This window comes from Triturus cristatus, chromosome 6 (genome assembly GCF_964204655.1).
Source record: "Triturus cristatus chromosome 6, aTriCri1.1, whole genome shotgun sequence".
In the NCBI taxonomy this organism is placed as follows: Eukaryota; Metazoa; Chordata; class Amphibia; order Caudata; family Salamandridae; genus Triturus; species Triturus cristatus.
This window is the reverse complement of record NC_140589.1, coordinates 1908409783-1908422369: the sequence shown is the minus strand read 5'-3', so window position 1 is coordinate 1908422369 and position 12587 is coordinate 1908409783. Positions and strand designations below refer to the sequence as shown.

Genomic DNA, 12587 nt, shown 5'->3' with positions numbered 1-12587 from the left:
ATGAGATTTCGGAACACCTGTTCGCGCGCATGCGCGGGAGAGCCCTGTCTCCTCAGACTGTGGCAGTGTTGTGTGTTCTATCCGAGGCGGGGGCATTTTTTTTTTAAGTTTAAGTCCGAGAATCAATTATTAACGTGCGTTAAGTTTTATTAAAATACAATTCGATCTGGTCAGGTTAGCTTTCAAACAGAACATCTTGTTTTTCCACCATGCTTGGGGCGGAGAGAACCATCTCGTCTCTGGGCATGCGCGGTTGGAGTCTTCCGGTGACCGCGTCCAGTGAACTCGACTTCTGTGACCGCTCCCTCGGTGCCAGGGCCAGAGGCGTTTACTAGATCTGCAGCAGACAGAGTAACTCCATAGCCACCCCAAGGGGCAGGTGGGAGATAACCTGTCTGCATATCCCAGCTCAGCTCCAACCTGAGGGTCACCGTCTCCTCAGACAGCTCCAACCTGAGGGTCACCATCTCCTCAGACACAGCTCCAACCCAAGTGTCTCCATCTCCTCAGACACAGCTCCAAAACGAGGGTCACCATCTCCTCAGTGACAGCTCCAACCTGAGGGACACCGTCTCCTCACACACAGCTCCAACCGAGTGTCACCATCTCCTCAGACACAGCTCCAACCTGAGGATCACCATCTCCTCAGGCACAGCTCCAACCTGAGGGACACCGTCTCCTCAGACACAGCTCCAACCTGAGGGTCACCATCTCCAACCAGAGGGTCACCATCTCCTCAGACACAGCTCCAACCCCAGGGTCACCATCTCCTCAGACACAGCTTCAACCTGAGGGTCACCGTCTCCTCAGACACAGCTCCAACCCCTGGGTCACCGTCACCTCAGACAGCTCCAACACAAGGGTGACCCTCCCCTCAGGCACAGCTCCAACCTGAGGGTCACCATCACCCCGGGCACAGCTCCAACCTGACGGTCACCGTCTCCACAGACACAGCTCCAACCTGAGGGTCAACAACTCCTCAGACACAGCTCCAACCTGAGGGTCACCATCTCCTCAGGCACAGCTCAGTCCTCTTGGCATCAGCCATATCCATCGTAGCATCTGGAGCCCGTGCATCAAAGCATCTCTTCAAACACAGCTCGAGCTGTATGTGACCTAATATCTTGAGGCACAGAGCTTCTGTGGTGAGGCCTGCCTAACGCTGTGGGCACTTGCACAGCTGCGCCAACATAAGCTGCTCATTGCCCTCACCAGAGGCCCCAGCAGAGAGCTGCCAGCCATGGCTGCCATGAAGTACGCTGGCCTGGAGGACACAGACAGCGAGGAGGAGCTGCCTCCGGGCTGGGAGGAGAGGAGCACCCGCGACGGGTGGGTCTACTTCTCGAATCATGGGGATGAGAAGACCCAGTGGGAGCACCCCAAAACTGGCAAAAGAAAGCGCGTGGCGGGAGAGCTGCCATATGGCTGATAGCAGGAGAGTGCTGCCAATGGGCAAGTTTTCTACGTGGACCACTTGAACAAAAGAACCACTTACCTTGACCCGCGGCTGGCCTTCACTGTCGATGACGGCCCTGTAAGAGCCGGCACCAGGCAGCAGTATGACGGAAGCACCACAGCCATGGAGCTACTGCAAGGCGTCGATCTGACACACAAAGTGGCTGTTGTCACTGGAGCAAACTCTGGCATCGGCTTTGAAATAGCCAAGTCTTTCACTCTGCATGGGGCCACCGTGATCTTAGCCTGCAGGAACCTGGTGCGAGCAGAGGAAGCCAGGCGCAAGATCCTGGAAGAATGGCATAAGGCCAAGGTAGAGGTGATACCCTTGGACCTCGCATCCCTCCGCGGTGTGCAGCATTTCGCTGAAACATTCAGAGCCAAGAATCTGCCTCTTCATCTGTTGATCTGCAATGCTGCCATTTTTGGAAGCTTGTGGAGCCTGACTGAAGGCGGACTGGAATCCACCTTCCAGACAAACCACCTGGGACATTTTTATCTCGTTCACCTTCTTCAGGAGTCTCTGCGTCGCTCCTCTCCTTCAAGAGTTGTCCTAGTGTCATCAGAATCTCACAGGTTTACAGAGATTAAGGATTCCTCTGGGAAACTTGACCTCAGCGTGCTTTCTCCACCTAAGGGGGAGTACTGGGCAATGTTAGCGTACAATCGTTCTAAGCTTTGCAACATACTGTTCTCCAATGAGCTGAACCGCCGTCTCTCTCCCAAAGGCGTGACCTCAAATGCAGTGCATCCAGGAAATATGATGTACTCCTCCATCCATCGCAGCTGGTGGGTGTATACCCTGCTTTTCACCTTGGCCAGGCCATTTACAAAATCCATGCAGCAGGGTGCAGCAACCTCTGTATACTGTACCATCTCCCCAGATCTGGAGGGTATCGGAGGAATGTACTTCAACAATTGCTGCCGCTGCTTGCCCTCTCAAGAAGCCCAGAATGAGGGAACGGCTGCAGCCTTGTGGGAGCTGAGTGAGAGACTAATCCAGGAGCGACTCGGTGTGCAGGCAATATCATGATGAGGATACAAGGACCCGGCTGCAGCCTTGTGGGAGCTGAGTGAGAGACTAATCCAGGAGCGACTCGGTGTGCAGGCAATATCATGATGAGGATACAAGGACCCGGCTGCAGCCTTGTGGGAGCTGAGTGAGAGACTAATCCAGGAGCGACTCGGTGTGCAGGCAATATCATGATGAGGATACAAGGCCTCAAACAGGCTTTCAAATCTTTTGCTATGGACAAATTGCGCGCATATGGCTTCATGGGATTCCAATTAAATCAGACTTAGATGAGATTCTATTAATTATACGCTTTACAAATTAGTAATACGCTTGAAAGTGCTACTGGGAAATTACGAATACATTACAAGTGAAATGGGTAACTTTTTCTGTGGGACAGTTTTAGTTGATTTTGATCATAGCCTATTTAAAGTTTGAAAATAAAGTGTAACAATGTATATTTGTCACCAAATAATTTTTAAAGCATCTTTGGGTGTACTCTTCTGTGCTTCAGTAAGGTGGAACAAAAGGGGTAACATTTCAGCGGATGGCAGGGGGTAAGCTTTGAATTTTTACACTGTTGGCAAAAGGATCACTAATTAATTTAAAATTGAGCTTTTGTTTAAGACAAGAAACGAGAGAAAGGCCCTTCATTGCCATAAATGTCAAATATTCATATAATGCACAATCATTTAAATTGGTGTGTTGACCTAAACTGCTTTATGTTATTTAAATTAGTTGTAAGCACGCCACAAAAGTATTTACGTGAAGAGACACAAATATGTTATACATACACAAAATGAATTATTAAGAAATAACGAAAAAGGTGCCAATGTGGGGTCACAGTGTCCATTATTTAACATAGAGTTTACGAAGTCCTTGTTAATCAGGTTTCTTATAAAGCGTGACAACTCACCCGTAAGGTTCCCAAGGCACTGAGTGAGTGTGTGTGTGTGAGGGGGGGGGGGCGTTCTGCAATTCAGTCGAAGAGCCAGGTCTTGAGGTCCTTCTTGAATTGTGCCAGTGATGGTGAATGCCTGAGGTGCATGAGCAGGGAGTTCCAGGTCTAGAGGTCCTTCTTGAATTGTGCCAGTGATGGTGAATGCCTGAGGTGCAGGAGCAGGGAGTTCCAGGTCTTTAGGTCCTGCTTGAATTGTGACAGTGATGGTGAATGCCTGAGGTGCAGGAGGAGGGAGTTCCAGGTCTTGAGCTCCTTCTTGAATTGGGGCAGTGATGGTGATTGCCGGAGGTGCAGGAGCAGGGAGTTCCAGGTCTTGAGGCCCTTCCTGAATTGTGGCAGTGATGGTGATTGCCTGACATGCAGGAGCAGGGAGTTCCAGGTCTTCAGGTCCTGCTTGAATTGTGACAGTGATGGTGATTGCATGAGGTGCATGAGCAGGGAGTTCCAGGTCTTGAGGCCCTTCCTGAATTGTGGCAGTGATGGTGAATGCCTGAGGTGCAGGAGGAGGGAGTTCCAGGTCTTGAGCTCCTTCTTGAATTGGGGCACTGATGGTGATTGCCTGAGGTGCAGGAGCAGGGAGTTCCAGGTCTTGAGGTCCTTCCTGAATTGTGGCAGTGATGGTGAATGCCTGAGGTGCAGGAGGAGGGAGTTCTAGGTCTTGAGATCCTTCTTGAATTGTGCCAGTGATGGTGAATGCCTGAGGTGCATGAGCAGGGAGTTCCAGGTCTTGAGGTCCTTCTTGAATTGTGCCAGTGATGGTGAATGCCTGAGGTGCAGGAGCAGGGAGTTCCAGGTCTTGAGGTCCTTCTTGAATGGTGGCAGTGATGGTGATTGCCTGACATGCAGGAGCAGGGAGTTCCAGGTCTTTAGGTCCTGCTTGAATTGTGACAGTGATGGTGAATGCCTGAGGTGCATGAGCAGGGAGTTCCAGGTCTTGAGGCCCTTCCTGAATTGTGGCAGTGATGGTCAATGCCTGAGGTGCAGGAGGAGGGAGTTCCAGGTCTTGAGCTCCTTCTTGAATTGGGGCAGTGATGGTGATTGCTGGAGGTGCAGGAGCAGGGAGTTCCAGGTCTTGAGGCCCTTCTTGAATTGTGGCAGTGATGGTGATTGCCTGAGGTGCAGGAGCAGGGAGTTCCAGGTCTTGAGGTCCTTCCTGAATTGTGGCAGTGATGGTGAATGCCTGAGGTGCAGGAGGAGGGAGTTCCAGGTCTTGAGCTCCTTCTTTAATTGGGGCAGTGATGGTGATTGCTGGAGGTGCAGGAGCAGGGAGTTCCAGGTCTTGAGGCCCTTCCTGAATTGTGGCAGTGATGGTAATTGCCTGACATGCAGGAGCAGGGAGTTCCAGGTCTTCAGGTCCTGCTTGAATTGTGACAGTGATGGTGATTGCATGAGGTGCATGAGCAGGGAGTTCCAGGTCTTGAGGCCCTTCCTGAATTGTGGCAGTGATGGTGAATGCCTGAGGTGCAGGAGGAGGGAGTTCCAGGTCTTGAGCTCCTTCTTGAATTGGGGCAGTGATGGTGATTGCCTGAGGTGCAGGAGCAGGGAGTTCCAGGTCTTGAGGTCCTTCCTGAATTGTGGCAGTGATGGTGAATGCCTGAGGTGCAGGAGGAGGGAGTTCCAGGTCTTGAGATCCTTCTTGAATTGTGGCAGTGATGGTGATTGCCTGAGGTGCAGGAGCAGGGAGTTCCAGGTCTTGGGGTCCTTCTTGAATTGTGGCAGTGATGGAGATTGCATGAGGTGCAGGAGCAGGGAGTTCCAGGTCTTGAGGCCCTTCTTGATTTGTGGCAGTGATGGTGGTTGCCGTAGGTGCAGGAGCAGGGAGTTCCAGGTCTTGAGGTCCTTCCTGAATTGTGGCAGTGACGGTGAATGCCTGAGCTGCAGGAGCAGGGAGTTCCAGGTCTTGAGGTCCTTCTTGAATTGTGGCATTGATGGTGATTGCCTGAGGTGCAGGAGCAGGGAGTTCCAGGTCTTAAGGTCGTTCTTGAATTGTAGCAGTGATGGTGATTGACTGAGGTGCAGGAGCAGGGAGTTCCAGGTCTTGAGGCCCTTCTTGAATTGTGGCAGTGATGGTGATTGCCTGAGCTGCAGGAGCAGGGAGTTCCAGGTCTTGAGGTCCTTCTTGAATTGTGGCAGTGATGGTGAATGCCTGGGGTGCAGGAGCAGGAAGTTCCAGGTCTTGAGGTCCTTCTTGAATTGTGGCAGTGATGGTGATTGCCTGAGGTGCAGGAGCAGGGAGTTCCTGGTCTTTGCACTGAGGTAGGAGAAGGATGTTTTTACAGCCGTGGTCTTGCGGTTTCGTGGGATGGTGACCAGGGCCAGTTGGGCCAAGTGGAGGTGTCTGGTAGGAATGTAGGAGAGGCAGTGGTTGAGGTATGCAGGCCCGCGTTGTGGAGGGCTTTGTAGGGGATGTGTGAGGAGCTTGAAGGTAATTCTTTTTGTTGATAGCCTGTGAAGGTCTCAGGTGGCCAGTGATGTGGCTGCAGTGTGGAATGCTCAGGATGAGTCTGGCAGAGGTATTCCGGATGTTCTCCAGTTTCTTTAGGAGTTTCTGGGTGGTGCCTGCGTACTGTGTTTCCATAGTAGAGTCTGCTGCTGATGAGCGCATGGGTGACCGGTTTCCTGGACTCCGTGGGGATCCACTTGAAGATCTTAAAAAGCAGGCGCAGCATGTGGAAGCAGGCGGATGAAACGGCATTGATTTGGCGGTTCACTGAGAGCGAAGAGTCCAGGATGATGCAGAAGTTTTGTGCATGATCTGTTGGGGGATGTCGGATGTTAGGGTTTACCTTTTTTTTAAAAAATGAGGTTCAAGGCGGTGTGGTCCCATGCCAATGGTCCGCATGAGGGTTCATATGCTTGGAATGTCTTCACTCTAAAAGTTAGGGAAATGTCCTGTATAAATCTTACATTCCTCAATACCCTATGCATGCCGCTGATGCATTTCGACCTCCAACAGAACAAAAATAATAATTTTACAGAGGTCTTCCTCAGGGTGTTACTCTAGTGTACGGGGACAGCGTTCATAAAACATGAAGTACAACATGGACTAATCAACATTGTGTGCATGGTATTTTGTTAATTTACACATTAAAAAAAGAAAATCACACTACATACCCAGCAATGTTCTAGGATTCGTGAATATATGCGCTGTGAGTAAAATTGATAGAAATAATCAGAGTACCCATTAGACACACTATGTAGGAAAATAATTTGCTCACATAAATGAGGTATGTATATCACAAGACGCTGACAAGGAAAACAGTACCCATTGAACAGTTGAATGAAAAGGCTAATAGCACTTGTGAGAAAGAGGGTGGGGGAATTGTTGAGGTTTGTTGCTCAAACTATACCTGAATGGTTCTTCAGCAGCTGACATCCGTTAATAGAGCTGTCCTTTAATTGCTGCGATAATTAGCTTGAGGGAATCACAGCTGCTCCAAGAGCGCACATGTGCAGGTGTTTCTTGTGAGTCCTCAAACCTACTGGTTATGTTCCACTCTTTCCATGGTTTGTCCCTGTGCTTTTTTATGAAATGGGCGATCCATCTAGCTCCAAAGTGAGGTTCTGGCAGTTTGACGTGATGTCATTGTGTGCTAGAGGAGTCTGGGAAATGTAGTTTGTTACTCTGTAAACACTTGAAATGCATCTGCGCATTTGTAATCCAGTGTTAGTTACGCAGGAGAGACAAGATGATGAACGTCAGGGGGACATTCTGGTACATTTATTATTTGCTCCTTGAGGTTGTAGGCTGGAAAATACAAAGCATTGGCTTTGCTGTTTCGCGTTAGTGCTGATTGTGTTCAATTCTAAATGGAATCATCTCCTGGAACGGTTATGTTGAGCTCACAGGTACCTAGTACTAATCCTCTGTATTGTTGGGTGTCCATATTAAAAGATATTACTGATTTCTGATAAGTCATGTAAACTTATTTGTCTAAGTAAAGCAGAGTCTACAACACTGTTGTTACTACAATTTGTCCATTTGAGGTCAAATACAAAATGCTGGTGTTCCAAAAATGATTTACCATTGGGGTCGGAATGTGTTTGAAGCAAATTTGGGATTTATGCTGCCCAATTCTTTTATTTATTGATTTGATTTGGATTCTCGTTTTATAAAATACCACATGGACAAGTTATGCACCATATAACTGTTAGACCTGGCATCCTTGGTGTGGTTGCCCCTGACTTTTTTGCCTCCTGACCTCCTGTTTTGCTGACCCCATTTTTGATGGCGTTAGGATTCTGGGCACTTTACTTCTAACCAGTGCTAAAGTGCATATGCTCTGTACTCTAAACATGGTAACATTAGCTTATCCACAATTGGCATTTTTAATTTACTTGCAAGTCCTTAGTAAAGTGCACTATATGTGGCCAGGGCATGTAAATTAAATGCTACTAGTGGGCCTGCAGCACTGATTGTGCCACCCACATCAGTAGCCCTTAAGCATGGCTCAGGCCTGCCACTTCAGATTCTGTGTGTACTGTTGTAAACTGCCATTTCGACCTGGCAAGTTCACCTACTTGCCAGGCCCAAACCTTCCCTTTTATTACATATGTCACCCCTAAAGTTGGCCCTAGGCAGCCCTATGGGCAGGGTGCAGTGTATTTTAAAGGTAGGACATGTACTTTTGAGTTTTACATGTACTGGTAGTGAAAAACTGCTAAATTCATTATTCACTACTGCAATACCTATGTCTCCCACATGTTAACATTAGGAGTGCCTTAAAACATCTCTTACGTGTAATTTCAAATTGGGAAAAGATAGGCGTTTGGTGTCTCTGGACTCACAATTTAAAATCACAACATATGGTGAAATCAGATTTTAAGTTGTATGTCGGAAGACGCCCCTTTTACAAAGTTGGCATTTTCTTACTTTAACCAGTCTCTGCTTCTGCCTGTCTCTGAATACACAACTGGGTTGGGTGACAGCTGGGCTTTGTGCATTCCCCCTAGACAGTCGCACAAATGGAGCTGAGGTGTGACATTTGCTTCCTGAAGGCCCATCACCGGGCAGATTGTCCTTCGTGGGGAAGATTGGGAGGGAGCAGCTGACACTTGCACCTGAATAGGGCTGTGCCTGTTCCCAATCAAAGAGCTGTGTACCCCCTCTCCCCCCGTATTGAGTCTGGAGCCAAGGCAGGAAAGGCAGGGACCTTGTTATTGTCAAAGGTCTCTTTGATGTCTCCCCCATTTCAAAGGCACAATTGGGTATAAGTACTGGACCCCTGACACCACCAAATCAGATCTCTACTGGAACCAAGGACATTCTGCCTGGAAGTAGAGCTGTTGTGCTGTAGGAGGGACTGCCACGTTTCAACCTGTTCTGCTGTGTTGGCCTGCTGCGTCTGGGAGTGAGAAAGACTGGACCTGTTCTCTGCATCCTTCAAACCATGATCCTCCAGGGGCTTGTTGACTTGCCTCCTGTCCTCTGAAGTCTCAAGGTAGCAAAAGACCTCTTGCAATTCTACTGGTGTTGCTGGATTCGGCCATTTGTGTGTTACCTTTCCCTGAGATGCCCCCCTCCAGTCCTGAGCCTCAGAAGTGGGTTCTAAAGCAGTTTTCTGGAAAACTTGACGAAGTGACACCTTTTAAAATTTATTTATTTAGTGTTTTCCATAGCTCGAACATGACCCAAGATTGGGTGTCAGAGCGCTTCACAGTTTACTAGCATTCAATTTCTGAAGTTATACAAGTCCTTTAAGCAGACTACCTTTCGTAATTGTTCATTCTTAAAGCGGCAATCAGCACTTACAAATAATATACATTATGATGATTACAAGAGATCAATTCTTAATACAATATTACTCGTCCAGTCAATCACACCATGTGGCGTTTTAGAAGTACCTGTCCTTGGCAAATCACCTATCATCTAGTGCAGGGACTGAATGTATCAACAGAGCTGGTAATAGGAGATAAAGCTAAATCAATGATAGTGATCTGGAAGACGCTATCCAAAGTTTCATTGCCATAAAATTAGAGGGACTATTACCCTGCATAATGTAATCTACTGGAACAGCCAATTGTAAAAGATCGAGAGATTGTCTTTTGCGCCGATCGGAACTGACGCAGTGCCCGCCAATGCAGTGCCGATTCACAGCTGGTGCGGGTTCCGACTAGGAGGTTTGACGCCGATGCAGCACAGATCCAGAGATGCTGCTACGAGGGTCGACTTCACAGCGCCGACCCTTTGACACCGACTGTGAGACTTGACTCCGACGCATTGACCCGACTGATTAAATCTTAACCCACGCATCAAGTCTTCGACGTAGACTCTTGCTCCATACAAAGGTACTTTTTCAGCAGACCATGCATGGGTTCTGTATTTGGCCTGCCCTCCATCGTGGTTGGCCCAAACTTTGTATTCATCCCGGTCTAGTGCGACCTCAAGTAACCTTTCATCGATATTGACTTCTAAGCACTGTTTTTGGATTTAATCTTTAAAAATTCATATCTCGACTTATACTGATTGGATTTTTGTTGTTTGATCTTGTTCTACTCAGATACATTTTCTCTATTTTTCTAAACTGGTGTGGAGTTTTTTGTGGTGTTTCACTGTCTTACTATGATTAAAATATGCACAAATATTTTCCACATTGCCTCTTAAGTTAAGCCTGGCTGCTCTGTGATAAGCTACCAGATGGTGAACACAGGTTAATTTAGGTTGTTTACCTGACTTACTCTGACTAGGATTGTGGTCCCTACTTGGGCTGGATGCAAACCTCTGCCAACTACAGACCCAGTTTCTAACATTGGTGATCAGCGGTGAGGACAGGACTTGTGTTTGTGCAATGCTTTACAGTAATCTGGTGTACACTACTACCCATGTCTGGACCAAATCGAATCAATTGTTTCTGATCCTCATTGATATTTGTTTCCCTACTCTCTCTGATTGGCATTTTTGATTTTTCAATTCTCCCTGACCAACATTTTTGCCTTTTACTCTAATACATGTCTCTGATAGGAGGTTGTGCATCTGCACCTGCAAGAATGGAGTTTGAGCGGGTCAAACTTGAAGGTTACACTGTGGCCAAGCTCAAGGATTTCTACAAGGAGTTTGGACTTTCTGTAGAAAACACCATCCGGAAGGTAGAGCTGCAAAAGGCACTGAGAGCCTGGTCTGCCATACTTTGTTAGATGGAAGAGCTGGATGAGGAGGAGGATTCGGACCAGGGTCTAAGAGGAGGAGGGCAACTTACTTCCAGGAATGAGGGCCCCTTCCAGGGCAGGGGGCAGTGTGTCATCCAAAGTCTTGTCCCCAGAGGAGTTGGAGGACAGGAGGTAGAAGACAAAGTTCAAATTGGAGCTAGCTAAGCTAAAATTGGAGAAGGAACAACCTTAAAGGAGAAAAGGCTAGCTGTGGAGGAAAGCAAAAAGTGATTGGCCTTGGACAAGGAGGAAACGAAAGCCAGGTTGTCCATTGATGAAAAAAACCTAATATTGGCTCAGGAGTTGAGCCTGAGAGAGCTGGACATCAAGGGCAGGCAGGTGAAGTCCAGCAGTGATGGTGGCAGAACTTCTTCAGTGCCCTCTGACAAAGGGTCCACCTACCCAGGGGTCTGGTGTCTGATTTTTTGGTGGGAGACGGCATAGATAGATGGTTCGAGGCCTACAAAATTCCACTCCATATGGACAAGGTCCCTGAGGCAGATTAGGGGGTCTAGTGTTTTTAGACATATCCCTAATGAAGGGTGGGACACTCTACTGGCCTTAAAAGGGAGTGACAGCATGAGGTATCCCCCCCACGAAGGAGGCCCTTCAGAACGTTTGATCGGACCCCAGAGAAATAAAGACAGAAACTCAGGGATAGTCAGAAGATTTACCAACAGACCTGTGTGGATTGTATGGATGTTTTTTGAAAGGCACTGGATGGTTGAGTGAAGCGCAGTGAGGTAAAAGATTACCTGGAACTGTATGCTTTGTTTGCAACAGATGCAAAAACAGCAGTTGATGGACAGAATGCAGAACAATGTCATACATTCACCCCAGTACAGAGATCTGGGCCTAAATCCATCGTTTTTTTGCTCACCATGTCATTCCAGTTTGAACCCAGCCATATGCAAATTAGTCTTGACCCTGTGCCTCATGGGAACAGTCCAGCCCGAACTGCCAAGCCAGGCCCTCCCTGGACTGGAAGCAAGCAGCCTAGGACCGGTTTCGGGGTTTCACCCTTCTTCAGCCAGGATAGCTTGATTCCAGTGGCATGGAGAGCACGGGACTCACGTCTGAGTATACCCGTCCCACTCGGGGTGACAGATGCAAAAACAACAGTTGATGGACAGAATGCAGAACAATGTCATACATTCACCCCAGTACAGAGATCTGGGCCTAAATCCATCGTTTTTTGCTCACCATGCCATTCCAGTTTGAACCCAGCCATATGCAAATCAGTCTTGACCCTGTGCCTCATGGGAACAGTCCAGCCCGAACTGCCAAGCCAGGTCCTCCCTGGACTGGAACCAAGCATCCCAGGACTGGTTTCGGGGTTTCACCCCTCTTCAGCCAGGATAGCTTGACTCCAGTGGCATGGAGAGCACGGGACTCACATCTGAGCATACCCATCCCACTCGGGGTGACAGATGCAAAAACAACAGTTAATGGACAGAATGCAGAACAATGTCATACATTCACCCCAGTACAGAGATCTGGGCCTAAATCCATATTTTTTTGCTCACCATGCCATTCCAGTTTGAACCCAGCCATATGCAAATCAGTCTTGACCCTGTGCCTCATGGGAACAGTCCTGCCCGAACTGCCAAGTCAGATCCTCCCTGGACTGGAACCAAGCATCCTAGGACCGGTTTCGGGGTTTCACCCCTCTTCAGCCAGGATAGCTTGATTCCAGTGGCATGGAGAGCACGAGACTCATGTCTGAGCATACCCGTCCCACTCGGGGTGACAGATGCAAAAACAACAGTTGATGGACAGAATGCAGAACAATGTCATACATTCACCCCAGTACAGAGATCTGGGCCTAAATCCATTGTTTGTTTGCTCACCATGCCATTCCAGTTTGAACCCAGCCATATGCAAATCAGTCTTGACCCTGTGCCTCATGGAAACAGTCCAGCCCGAACTGCCAAGCTAGGTCCTTCCTGGACTGGAACCAAGCATCCTAGGACCGGTTTCGGGGTTTCACCCCTCTTCAGCCAGGATAGCTTG

At 48.4% G+C, this 12587-nt stretch overlaps 1 pseudogene; it reads left to right on the top strand.

Moving 5' to 3' along the window:
• Nucleotides 1-176: 176 nt before the first annotated feature.
• Nucleotides 177-2925, top strand: LOC146822412 (WW domain-containing oxidoreductase pseudogene; annotated as a pseudogene).
• Nucleotides 2926-12587: the final 9662 nt, after the last annotated feature.